The sequence below is a fragment of the Schistosoma haematobium genome, chromosome 5 (genome assembly GCF_000699445.3).
Source record: "Schistosoma haematobium chromosome 5, whole genome shotgun sequence".
Taxonomy (NCBI): Eukaryota; Metazoa; Platyhelminthes; class Trematoda; order Strigeidida; family Schistosomatidae; genus Schistosoma; species Schistosoma haematobium.
The window spans coordinates 6,225,730-6,239,686 of NC_067200.1; the positions used below are offsets into that span (position 1 = coordinate 6,225,730).

General features: G+C 31.9%; 1 protein-coding gene across 1 annotated transcript in view; it reads right to left on the minus strand.

Moving 5' to 3' along the window:
• Positions 1-13,484, minus strand: part of MS3_00009042 (uncharacterized protein) — a 36,877-nt gene extending 23,393 nt beyond the window's left edge. The window contains exon 1 of the mRNA XM_051217375.1: positions 13,359-13,484. The gene's annotated coding sequence lies outside the window, so the exon portion shown is untranslated. The remainder of the gene's footprint in view (positions 1-13,358) is intronic.
• Positions 13,485-13,957: the final 473 nt, after the last annotated feature.

Here is a 13,957-nt window from a genome sequence, read left to right on the forward strand (position 1 = left end):
GAACTATCAGTAATTAATATGAATTAATCAATAATTTAAGTATATAATTTTGTAAAATCAATAAATTAATTAATCAAATAGAAATAAGTATTTACATTTATTGATTACCTATTAGTAATCAATATCTTGTTTGTCTAATTCATTAATTTCAGAAGGAGTTTTGTGAAGATTGTAGTAATTTCGACAGTTGAGATCATGAGTCAATTGAAGCTAGACCACCATGGACAACCTGGAAGCACTGGACGGCCGTTTTGTTCTATTATGGGACTCCTCAGCAGTGCTCCGCCACGACCCCATCCCGCGGGATTCGAACCCAGGACCAGGTTTTCATGGTGGTCTAGCTTCACTTGACTCACAATTTATTAATGTTAATTTAATTTAATTGATTAAGGTAAAATTTGAAAAAATGGTTTAAGTAAATCAATATCAAATGTATTATATTTTAATAATAGATAGTTGGTTAAAAGTACTTTCTTTCCCGGAAATCTTGGACTTGAGTCTTGTATCTGAAAACATTTTGAAAAACCAATAATCTCTGTGGAATTCAAATCTTCGTTATTCTGTTTCATAGTATCAGATATTATTATCAAGATATTCAAACCTATGGACCACTCGGCCACTCCGCCTGGAGTCCCTCCGGGGTCTACTACCGGTCACAAGCCTGGATAAAGGAGGAGGGTTGGGCACGGGGTTAGCGACCCCATCCCATAGAAGACTAACTCACTAAAAAAACGCTAACCAGAAAATTCAAACCCATGGTTATCAGGTTTGAAATGATAACAGTTATCTTGACGAAAATTATACATCATCACTCGGTATGATGTGGCATTGATCTTAGTACAAATCAACTACTTATCGGAAGCCTACAATGATGACTTGGAAAGTAAATCAGTTAGTTTTGTAATAGTAAGCAGCATATTTAAATCTCACTATTTATACTTTGGTTAAGACAGTATCGTGGGTTTTATATAAATGATGAGGCTCAAAGTTGGATACATAGACCTGCGCTTACACAATGAATTACACACTTAATTCATGAAATGATGTCATTATGCTTTAAAAAGCAAACGTTTCTCAATATATTACTAATTAGTAGTTTTACTTTATTCACAATTAAATTTTGTCTTAATTTAAAACGACCAATAAACACACCTGAACACATTTTTTTTACTTCTTTATCCTACCACTATATTGTAATCGTTACGAGACTAATAAGATTATCTCAAGAAATGGCTTTCATCTTGATATTACGAAAGCTGGAGGAGATACACTATTGGAGTAAGCCAATTATATACCTAGTTCAGTTCCCAACTTCTGTCTCTTTCTTTGAATAGGAAGAATAAATGAATTATATACCAACGTGTTGTAAATTTTGTGTTCTTCTTCTTAATCAGCTTTTGGTATTCTCAATAGTATCGATGGTTGGATATGTTTGTATGTAAATCGAATAATAATAATAAATCTCAAAGTACCTGACAGGTCATAATTTAGCAACGTATGAGTTTATGGGTGGGAATTCTTTAAGAATCCTTGCTGGAGATTAGCTAAAGGGCTGTTACTTTAAAATTTTAAAAACTTGAAGAGTTTGTCACGTTTAATGATGTAAAAATTACTTCTACACCATTAATCTCAATAGTAAAACAGACCATGTGTACACTTCATTTAATATGTAGTATACAGCAACAAATACAGGTGAAGACAGCTAGTATAGAGGCAACAGACCTCAACATACTTAATAGAAAAAGCAAGGTCCTAAAATGAAACCTAATGGTCACCGACTCAACTACACTTGATTGAGAAAAGTTGGGAGAGGTGGAAAGTTTCACGTACCTCAGAAGCATCATCGATGAACGAGGAGGATCGGATGCAGATAGGAACGCAAGGATTGGTCAAGTAAATATTACATTCCTAAGATTAAAAAACATATGCAAATCAAAACAACTGTCAGATAACCTCAAAGTATGAGTACTCAATACGAACGTCAGGGCGATTACGTTCTACGAGCCAAAATTTACAGAACTATTATATTCATTATTAAAACGGTACAAGTATTTATAAACAATTGTCTACTCAAGACATTCCATATCCGTTGTCGGAACACCGTTGGCAATGAACTACTGTGTCATTCAACAAACTAACTTCGAGCTGAAGAGGAAATCAAGAAAAGTCAATGGAGGTGTGTAAGACATGCATTGAGGAAATTATCAAACTGTATCACAATCCAAGCTATAAAATGTAATCTTCTAAGTGAAAGGAGAAGAGGTAGATCAAATAACACACTACGTCGGGACTTGTATCAGACATCAAAGAAATGAATAGCAACTAGAAACAACTGGAAAAGATAGAACTTTTCGGGGAATTCTAGTGGGCAACCTATACTTCAACATGAAAGGTAACAGGCGTAAGTAAAATCTTTAGTCTTTTAAAATATTTTGAATCAACTTCTGTTTATAGAAATGTTAAATCTGTTAGTCTTGTACTATGCTAACATACAAATGTACATACTACGAATAAATATTCATAATAAGTGCACTCTAGTTTGTAGATATCACTATCAAGGTTTGACTTGATAAATTCAAATAAATTAAGCATTATATTTTGTAACATTCTTATAAGTAAAAAAATTCTTAAATGTTCTAGCGTTTCGTCATCCACCGTAAACAACTTCTTCAGAAAATAATCAAACAAATTAAATCAACCCAAGTTTAAAAATAGTACTTAAGAACAGATCTAACCAAATCAATGTCATATCGTTTCGCTCAAGGTGATTTTTATGAGACATATTTAATTCAATTCACATCTCATATCATCATCGTATATACAAATTCAACTTGATCCTTCCACATTTTTTCATCCTTCAACATATATATACAAACACAAATACAGAAATATGTCTTGTACAAATCACTTTGTCCGAAATGACATAACATTGACTTGATCAAACTTGTGTTTTTTATTGATCTCACTAAATATTCTTGGTTTGTTTCTTTCTACTATTTAAACTCGGGTTATTTTCATTTGTTTATTTATTCTCTGAAGAAGTGGGTTACACTGCAGAAGGAGGTAGAATATGAATACAGTGGTCTTGAGTGCTGTTAGAGGTATGAGGGCGGTAACCACTTCCTGGTTGCCCATACTGTGGAAGGGTTCTTCTGGAGGTATCTAAAGAGGAAATTACATTAGAGATGGTCCTTGTGACCTGAGAGCATGACTGCAGTGCACAAGGGGCAACTGCTTGAGGTCGGTTACACACGACCTTTTTGTGAGTAATTTTCGCGTTAGCTCCGTACTTGTTGAAACTTTACCGCCGGAGACGGATATCCGTGGGATAAGGCGAGATGTGCATTTTTCGGTTGACCTTATCTAACTCCAACCTTCCTTGTGGCAAGACAGCATCGTTGTTAGGCTAGTTGTCTGAACAAAACACCTTACTGCCGTCACATATCTGTACAGTAGCAGTACGACATCACCCTCGGACCTTGGATTTACTGCTTTTAGTCTTACCGCTCTTAAACTGACCTGCCTGGCATGATAAGACCTTGAGGAACGATTGTTCCAGCCATTATAGCTCGATTGGTTCATCACAATAGGCCAGCCCGACCACCACGTCAAGGTAGCAATTGTAAAAATTCAAGCAGAATGTAAGTGAAAATCTTATATCATTCTTCTTCCTTCAATGAATTACTGATATGTTTTTTCCAATTTAACTAAAGTCAATTGCATTTATTTTAATTCTTAGAAAAGTTCAGGTTACCTGGTTGTTAATTATTATCTATTCGTTATTAGCTTTAGAGAAAAGCAATCGTACAAGGTGTTATTATATAATCAACATAGTTGTTCCAGCTGTTGTTTAGAATATAAAATCATTTTGAATCTCCCATCTTCTCTATCTCATATTACCATGTGAATGATTAACATTAAAGTGTTTTTATATGACAGATACCTAGTCTATTCGAATTCTCTTTTTTTTCTTGTTTTACGTTCATATTAACAGAACCTTAATTGTTTCATGATCAAAAATCATCTTAAACTCTTACTGAAACTCAAAAAGTCTGATATTTCTATTCATAATAACAAAACATATTCATCATTGATCAATCAACCTTAACAATAAACAATCGAATGGATTTCAATAGGTTTATAATATAATATCTTTTATCAATGTGTTATCTTTTTTGTTACTATGCAAAAATGTCTTTCCTGTTTTTGTTACTGCCTAAATGTAACATTTTTCTCATTCTTACTTACCTGTCATTATTAATATGTGTCTTCTTATCGAAAATTTGTCAATTCTTTTGTATTATATATTACGTAATGTATCGATTCTCATTAGTGTATTGTTTTCATTAAGTCATTAATACCTTTATATATAATTCACTTCATTCATTTCATCTTTCAATTATCTTCTTAATTTCCTGTTGGTAATTTGATTAAGCAGTTTTAAATGGTGAATTTTCCTTAAATAGATAATAACTGAAAATCAATAAACACTAAATATCTATTTCATTGCAGTATGAATCCCTTCAGTAGTAAATTTCTACTAAGTCACTGGGATTCGAAAGAACTTAAAGTCTTGAAGTTTCATAGTGAGTGCTTAACCTTCAAATTACTAACTTGTCATCTAATGATTTACATTGGCGTTTCAATCTTGTAACCATCTTTCAATTTGTTATCCTTTATTATATTATCATTGAACACATTACTATTCACTATCTAACCTCACTTAGAAATGTTTGTGAGTGATGGTAATAACAACATAACCCATTTACAGTGTAGATATACACCGAAAAAGACTGGTCATTTTCAATCCATAACACTAAAAAACGGGCAGATTTAAACCTTTACAACTGAATAGTACATCCGTTTAATTAGTATGAATTTTATCATTATTATAAGTAATCAACTATCGTTGAGTAGAGTTGTGATAAAAAAAAGCCAATTGAAAGAAACTATATTTTTTTACTATTTTAATCTTTTTGTTAAGTTCTTTTGCTCAGTCAATTAGCACAAAACAAAATCGCCAGTTGGAACACCGACTTATGTGACCTTGGCACTATGCCAAACCGATGACGTATTAAACAGTCCCAATAGCCTAGAGTCAACTTTGAGTCTTTGTTGGTCCTCTGTATAGTAATTTCTCGCCTAGCCTTGTTCGCTTTAGTCCAGAACACAATCTCAGTTACCACTGCATGAATGATGTATTTCAGAAATATTGAGTTTATACACAAGCAAACCAGACCACATTACATCGTAAAATAGAAAATAACAAATATACAGGATCAAGCCTAAAGATGATTATGAGTGTAAGAAAGTGTAAGTAATAAATTGGGAACAATATAAGAATAGTAAATCGTATCGTAATAGCTAATAGGTCAAATGGAAGTTCATAAAAAAAGGAATTTGAATACACGTATAATCTAGGTACTTAATAAACAAAGATGGATAGTGGCTAACAGTGGAATTCAATGATCCAGTGTCCTATCTGGATCTCGTCAGATGTATGTACCTACATCTCAGAGTTGATATTCACTCTAGAACTCAAACCTAGTACTGTTCGCTTTAAACGTCATCACGTTATCTACTTAACTACTGAGTCCTGATAACTATCTGCTTGTACAATAGGGTAAAGGTTTAAAACTTCTGACACAGTCCTCACAGGATACAGATATAACAACAAGAAACTGATCGATTACAGTCCTATACAACAATGCGAAGATACAAGTAAAAATATTACCAAGCAAAATTAAAATACATTATAGTTTTATATTATGAATATATATATATTGCAACTGTCAACCAGCACCAAGGTCAGGATTTTCAATACAAATGTCAAGACAGTTCTACTGTATGGGGCGGAAACTTGGAGAACTGCAAAAGCCATCATCCAGAAGATACATTGTTTATTAACAGCTATGTATACAAAATACTACGGATTCGTTGGCCGGACACTATTAGCAATAACCAACTGTGGAAAAGAGCAAACCAGATCCCAGAGGAGGACGAAATTAGGAAGAAGCGTTGAAAGTGGATAGGGCACACATTGAGGAAAGCATCGAACTGCGTCACAAGACAAGCCCTCATATGGAATCCTCAAGGCCAAAGGAGGCGCGGAAGACCAAAGAATACATTACGCCGGGAAATGGAGATAGACATGGGAAAAATGAAGAAAAATTGGATAGAACTGGAAAGGAAGACCCAGGACAGAGTGGGTTGGAGAATGCTGGTCAGCGGCCCATGGCGTATGGAGTAACAGGCGTAAGTCAGTAAGTAAGTATATATATATATATATATATATATATATATATAATAGTCCATAAGTAATCCCTAACAGTCATCACTCATTTATTTTTCATTTAAGATATAACAAATATGATAAAATATCAATTTCAGATTTTAAATAAACCACTTTATATCATTTAAGCAAAATATTACAATATTATTCCCATTATATAATAATTCGTCCCCCTTCCTCTCTCTCCCCCCTCACTCGCTTTATATATAAACATATCCCATTCATAATATTACTTATCATTAATAGATCACATTAGCAACCAATTAAATAAAATATTTATTATTTTAATTTTTCACCTTATAAATAAAATAATTTCTCTTATTATCACTTTCTTCTCTTTTTTTCTCTTTTTTTCCTTCTAAGTTCTCGTTTTCTTCTGTTTTCTTTTATTATTTTTTTCTCTATTCGATTCATTTCATGAATCATTAAAATAGAAAATAATTTTTAAAAAAAATTTAAAAAAAGAAAGAAGTTAAGGGTGATAATAATTTTGGTTAAAAAAAATAGAAAGGGAACAATAACAATAATAATAATAATAATGGTGCCCTATTCTTCACTTATTTATTAAAGCTGAAAAGAAATGTTTACTAATATCTTATCGGTCAAGTTTAGAGAACATTGTGAACAATCTAATGAATTATAAATTATTACTACTACTACTACTACTGAATATTATTAGTAATATTATCATTATGTTTCAAATTAATTCAAGTTTATATTAAAAAACAATTAACCTATTTAAATAATCATATACATATATTTATATATAATCAAGGATACAAATGTAATAAGAGAATAGTAACATAGGTCACTTTATTATTTTTATTTTATGAAGACTAGTAAGGTAGATACAAGGTTTAAAAAGCAAAAAAAAGAACATTATAAATGTTTCTTCTTTTTTTTTTAGAAAAAAAATGTTAACCATATATATCAAGTTTTATTTTGATAAGTCATAGAGATTATTTTAATTGAATCTAAACAATAGATAATAGTATAATGTTACTAGTGTTGAGGAGGAGGGGGGATTTAATCAATATAGTGGGTGGGGGGAGGAAGATGAATTTTATTGAAACTATGTCGATACATATTAACGTATTATAATTTGAAAAACAATCTGGTCACACCTATACTTTTTAAGGTATTCATATATATATATATATATAAAATAAAAAGGTCAATTAAATAAAATGGAATGTAAGGGGAAATTTAGGCAGTAAAGAAAACAATACGAATCATAGTAGACCAGATAATAACTGAATGTTACTATAGCAGGCTTAATATGAAAGTAAACTGCTTTCGAATAAATATATAAAAAAAAGGATTTGAAACCTTGGTGATTAAAAATTCAATAAACCTCAGTATACGCCTCTGGACATTTGTAAAACATTAGGAAGGCTTATATGATATCAATTCTTTGGTTCGTCTCAATCTAATATTTAACAATAGAGGAAAATGTTTATTTATCTTATTCTGTGATTTGACAGTTGAAATTTATTTGTTAATGTAGTCCCTGAGACATACGTTGAATGATCATTACTTTGTATAGGTATGTTCACACATACATGAAGTTCGATAGATGTAGTGTGAAGTGACACATTGAATCACAGGCATTTTTAGTTTTCGAGGAAAGCAAAAACCTTTGCTTTTGATATACATGAGTTGAACTGTGCACAATTTCAACTGATGGTCGATTTAAATCTTTGTTTTAAACATAAAACTATTTGAGTCAACTCTGAATGGCAAGAGGCAAAAGATATATTTTTTGGAAGGAAAAATCACTATCAATGAGACTGATATTTTCCAATTTTTCAAGAGTAAGGAAGATGTTTATGCACATCTATTCAACCTCGATTTATATCGAAATATACAATCATGTTAGTCTTGTGATCAATAACTGATTGTCCTTCTAAATATAACATACAATTCAACAGAGTTTGGAATATTAGTGTTTCTTACAAAAGAGGACTTTCAAATAGGGTGATGATGGGTTCAAATCCCATGTGCGAGATCGTGAATGTGCGCTTCTGAGGAGTTCTACACGAGGACGAAATGGTCGACTATTGATTCTAACCAATCACACTTTTCATACGACATTATAGAGTATCTTGGTAAGATACGAGAATCATACACTGAATACTTCATTTGAAAATTTCCATCATTTGTACTTCATATTCTGTATGATTCTTTCGATTCACAATTTCTTTCTAATTCCGTTTTTGCTTTCTTCAAGCCGACCTTCCTAACCACCTGCTGCCAGGTTTTTCACTTCCTATTCGTGTTACATACTACTTATATCGACAGACATAAGCAGCATACAACATAATTCAACGTTCTCGATAACTCATGGTTTTCACAGATCAATCCGATTTGAAATTATTCATAAACATTGAGCTTAGTAAATTGAGTTTTTTTCTCTCTCACTCTCTCACACACACATATATCTGTACTTTTTCAAATTACTTCCATAACTACATTTCTATCCGATAGTTTTAAAATTACCCTTTAACCTAAGAAATTTCATCAGTCTGATATTTATACATATAACTATTGTTATAAAAAACAAGTGAAATATTTTGTTTTAATTTATTACCCAGTAATTACGTAACATTTAATAAAGAAAAATTTGTAACTTACTCGTTTTCATCAAAGATAAAACATATTACGGTTCATTAATTGAAGTAATTCGTTATAGTTTAATAATTGTTAACAATGTATATTATCAGAAGGAGTTTTGTGGAGATTCTAGAAATTTCAGTAGTTGAGTTCATGAGTCAATTGAAACTAGACCACCATGGAAAACCTGAAAACACTGAATGGCCGTTTCGTCCTAGTATGAAACTCCTCAGCAGTGCGCATCCACGGTGGTCTAGCTTCAATTAACTCATGATTTCAACCAGTGAAATTTCCAAAATCTTCGCAAAACCCCTATTGATAATAATCATCTGCTCACTAGTGACTGACTTCAAGAGATACTCCTGGAGTACTAGTGACAAGCCTTTACCCGTGGAGTTCAACCAGATCGGTTGTGAGATATCAACTCACTGAAGACAATGGTGTACGGTGGTGCAACTTCGTGGATTGGTTGAAGTTAGACATTAACACCGTTGGATGCCAGCTGGCTCAGTGGTTTAGTGATTCTGGATTCGAATCTCACAGGGGGCGAGGTCGTGGATGCGCGCTGCTGAGGAGTCCCATACTCGAACGAAACGGTCGTCCAGTGCTTCCAGGTTTTCCATGGTGGTCTAACAATGTGTATTGTTTATTTATTCGAATGTTATCATGGTTGAAATGACAAGCAATCTAAGAAACACTTCTTTAATGGACTTAGACAAGTATCTTGTATTTACAGATATACCAAAACAAGATTGATATTCGTAATGAGTAGTATATAAGGTAGTGAAGAGTAGTTTATAACATGTTATATGTGGATAGAATGATATAGAGAATTCTTTATTGGTTTATGAGTTGTTTTTTAAAATGATACTCTATACCCTATTCAAATGTTAAAAGAAATTAATTTCAGTTCTGCATATCATCATCACCACCCGAAATATCTACTTTAATCAATAGTTTCCATGGTCGTCTCAATTAGAAATCATAAATCGTGAGATGAGAATGGAGATTATTGATTAAAGTAGGTATTTCGGATGATTTCTAATTAAATATGTGATTATTTAACGTATACAATCGGAATTCTAAACTCAATGATAAATATGTAATTCATTACTTATATTACCTTGAACTTAATGATCACAAAGAGAAGTCTGGTAGTGTGTGATATTCCCGGCTATTGATATATATATATAGCTTCCTAAATACTCAATCATATATGTTTACAGAATCCACATAACGCCATGTCATTAACCTTAAATGTGGAATATATTGAGTTAAGTGGGAAAGATTGATTGAATAAAATATATTCTTTCTTGTTTTCATTAATTTGTTAATAGAGTACTTTAAATGATAATTATTATTGAGGTCAGTTAATTTGTCAAGGTATATATCAGCAAATATTTATTGTGAAACATAGTTTAGTTTATAATAATTGGTTGATCACTGGGTGGTGATCAATGTCATATATATCAGGTCCTTCTTAGTACAGATCAAATCTTGTCGACTAACTACCATCTTATCTCAATGTAGTGAACACAAGGTAGAGTCACCTACACTAGTGGTCACATTGTAACTTGGTCAATAGAATTCAATCTGCACTGAAAAGAGCCTGCCACGCATGACATTGATTATCAACCGGTAATCAATCAATTGTAAGTACATCCGAACCCTACAGGAGGTTAGTAATGACTCGGATAACTCAGTGGTAACGTCTCTGACTGTGAAACTGGGTAACACGTTATTAACTCCGTCAGGGATTATCAGTTCCCTCAGGATTACATGTACACCTTGCTAACGAATGCCAAATATCATGAAACCTAGGTTCAAAGTTTTCTATCGACTACCTCGAACAATCATCTTAGTTTAGTTTATAATTGTCAGTTTCAGTTGTCATTGGAAATCACATTATTCATTTAAGAGATCTTTTTACTTCAATATTATTCTGATAACTTGTAAATAAAATAATTTCTAACAGGATACTTACTAGAAAAATGTAATGAGATCTAACTGACTTTAACATTTCACTCAATAAGCTTATTTAAACTTCTTTAGGATAATAATCAAAAGGGATAAATATTAATATCAGTAGGGGTTTTTGTGGGTATTATAATAATTTCAATAGTTGGGATCATACGTAAGTTAAAAATAGGCCACCATGAAAAACCTGGAAGCACCGGAGGCCGTTTTGTCTTATGTGGGACACATTGCGCGCGAAATAGATAGGTTCTGGGTTCGAGTCTTGCGAGGCGGGATCAAGGATGCGCAATGCTGGGGAGTCACACACTAGAACGAATCGGCCGTTCAGTGCTTCTAGGTTTTCCATAGTGGTCTAGTTTCAATTGACTCATGATCCTAACTATTGTAATAAATATTACATAGAAGAATCTCAAATAACTTTGTTCAGTGTAACGTTGGAATTAACTACATTTCATTCGATGAAACTACTTTTTAATATAATTTTTATATATCAGTTTATCTAAATGTTCTTCAAAGTTCAGTTAAGTAGAGCAAAACAGAGCAAAACAGAACAACATTTCATTTTTCACATTAAGGAACATGTTTTTGGTATTTCTTCAAGTTTAAATAACAATACTGAGAGGAAGTTAGATTCATATTTAATGAAATGTAATCAGTAAGAAGAAATATTGGATAGTAATTCAGTAATCGGAAAGTGATGCATTCGGGACGAAGGTTAATTCCTTGGATTTAATCCTTAGTGGAATTGTGGATGCGTAATACTAAGGAGTTTCATACTAGAGTGAAAAAATCTGTCAAACACTTCATGGTTTTCAGTAGTTATCTGACCAATGTTAGACCATGATACAAAACTCTCAAAATATATATCGAAAGGTCGATACTATAATCCTCTATGAACAATCATCGTTCGAAAATGAACAATAATACAATGTTTGGAACTTGTGGTCAGAATGGATGTAAGACGGAACCATGAAGGATAACAAAAAAGAGAGGAACCAAAAAACATACTGCGTTGGAAATTGGAAGCAGGCATGAAAAGGATGAATAATAACTGGAAACAACTGGAAAGGTTTGCACAGGATAGAGGTCAGTGGAAAATGTTTGTGGGTGACCTGTGCTTCTCCAAAAGGGTAATAGGCGTAAGCAAGTAAACGATGTGTAACGGATACCTTACATTCAATTTATGGAAAACAAGATCGCAATGTGGATTATTAGTTCAATGTCTTAATATCTTGTAATGAACATGTTAAATAGCATAATATTGAATTTAAGGATAATAACTAAAATTCACTTAACTTATAATAAGATCTAATGTATTGAATGGGAGAATATTCTTACGTCGTAAAGCGTGGTTAATCTCTACAGTTTTACAGGATGTCTAAGAACAAAACAACATTATCATAAGCATGACACTCCACTTAAATAATATTGGAAATTAATAATTATAACCATTTTTAGATTTGTGGGGTATTATATATACATATGGATCGATTAGCTACTAGTAACTATTATTAGCAAGGTTAACTCATTATCTAACATGGAATTGTGTACTCGGTTCCCAGTTATACTCTAATTATGAGTGTATGCACAACTACTCAATTATCCAAAATTACAATTTACTGCTTCAAAGAAGAAAGCTTTAATCACTGAACTAAAAACATATTCACTTGGCAACAACTGATATTATATTATCTACTGTTCACTATTAATAGAATTCAATCATCTAATTCTCAGTCTATTCATTTAGCTAGCAAGCAGTGTCAACTACTTCAACAAAAGAACACATTCACCCTATGAACAAGTATCAAAGGAAAACTTGGGTTGTTTTTGTTCCTATTATATTCAACTGTATTGCATCAATGATTCTACATTGTCTAACAATCGTCATAAATCAGTAATTAGTTTATTTCAATGTAAAAAAATCAAATGACTCGTGGAGATAATTTAAAAACACCACCGTATAGTTTTAATATTTAAAAAGGCATTACTCATTGTATAAATAACTGTCATTCGTATGTTTCTAAAATTGATAATAATCCGCCCAGGATGCACATATGCCAATGAGAGACTGATTACTTTCAGTCTTAAACAACGATTGGAAGATTCAAGCAAACAATAGCAAATGAATTTAAAATCCACCCTATTGCACAAGCAAATAGTTATTAAGATCCAACTGTTAAGTGGATAATGTGATTACGTTTGGAGCAGACGATACTGGGTTTGATTCCTAAAGTGAACATGGAGTAAACATCAACCCTGGTATGCAGGACTATCCATCTGACGAATCCCAAATAGGACGAAACTTGCGTCCTCGATCCCACTACTAGCCACCATCCATCTCTATTTACAATGCTTGTGAACTAAGAGAATATCGAGACATTCTGCATAGGATGCACATATGCCAATAAGTGACTAATCAAATACATTTCTAAACATCAGTGGGAAGATTCAAATAAACAATGCAAAATGAACTTACTTTTGTTCTTCGAGAGATTGTACTCAGTTGTAGAAATTTCAGAATATTAATATTTACTGAGAAGCATAAGAATTAGTTTCTTAATTGAATATTTCTATACGTAAATCGTGTAATCGTGTAATTAATATATTTCATTTATAATTATTTTCTTATATACATTTTTAAAAAAAGATTAGCCAATCAAATTCGTGTCATTATTTTGCTTTGATTTGATTGGTTAATTATTACATATATAATCGTTCTCGAATAATACATACTGTTATCCATCCACTTATCTATTCGTCCTTCCGATGACCATATATATATATATATATATATATATATATATATATATATATATATATATATATATATATATATATATATATATATATATATATATATATATATATATATATATATATATATATATATATATATATAGACTTCGTATTATAATTAGACGGAAAGATAACTCAACTTTATATTTTCTTAGAAGAATTATTATTCTCTATGTAAATACAATTCTGAGAATAACTCTGTAGGTCATTTTGCTACGGATGAAAGAAAAGCTCACTTGAAATTTCGTGTATATAGTGATAGTAAACTAAATTTTTGCA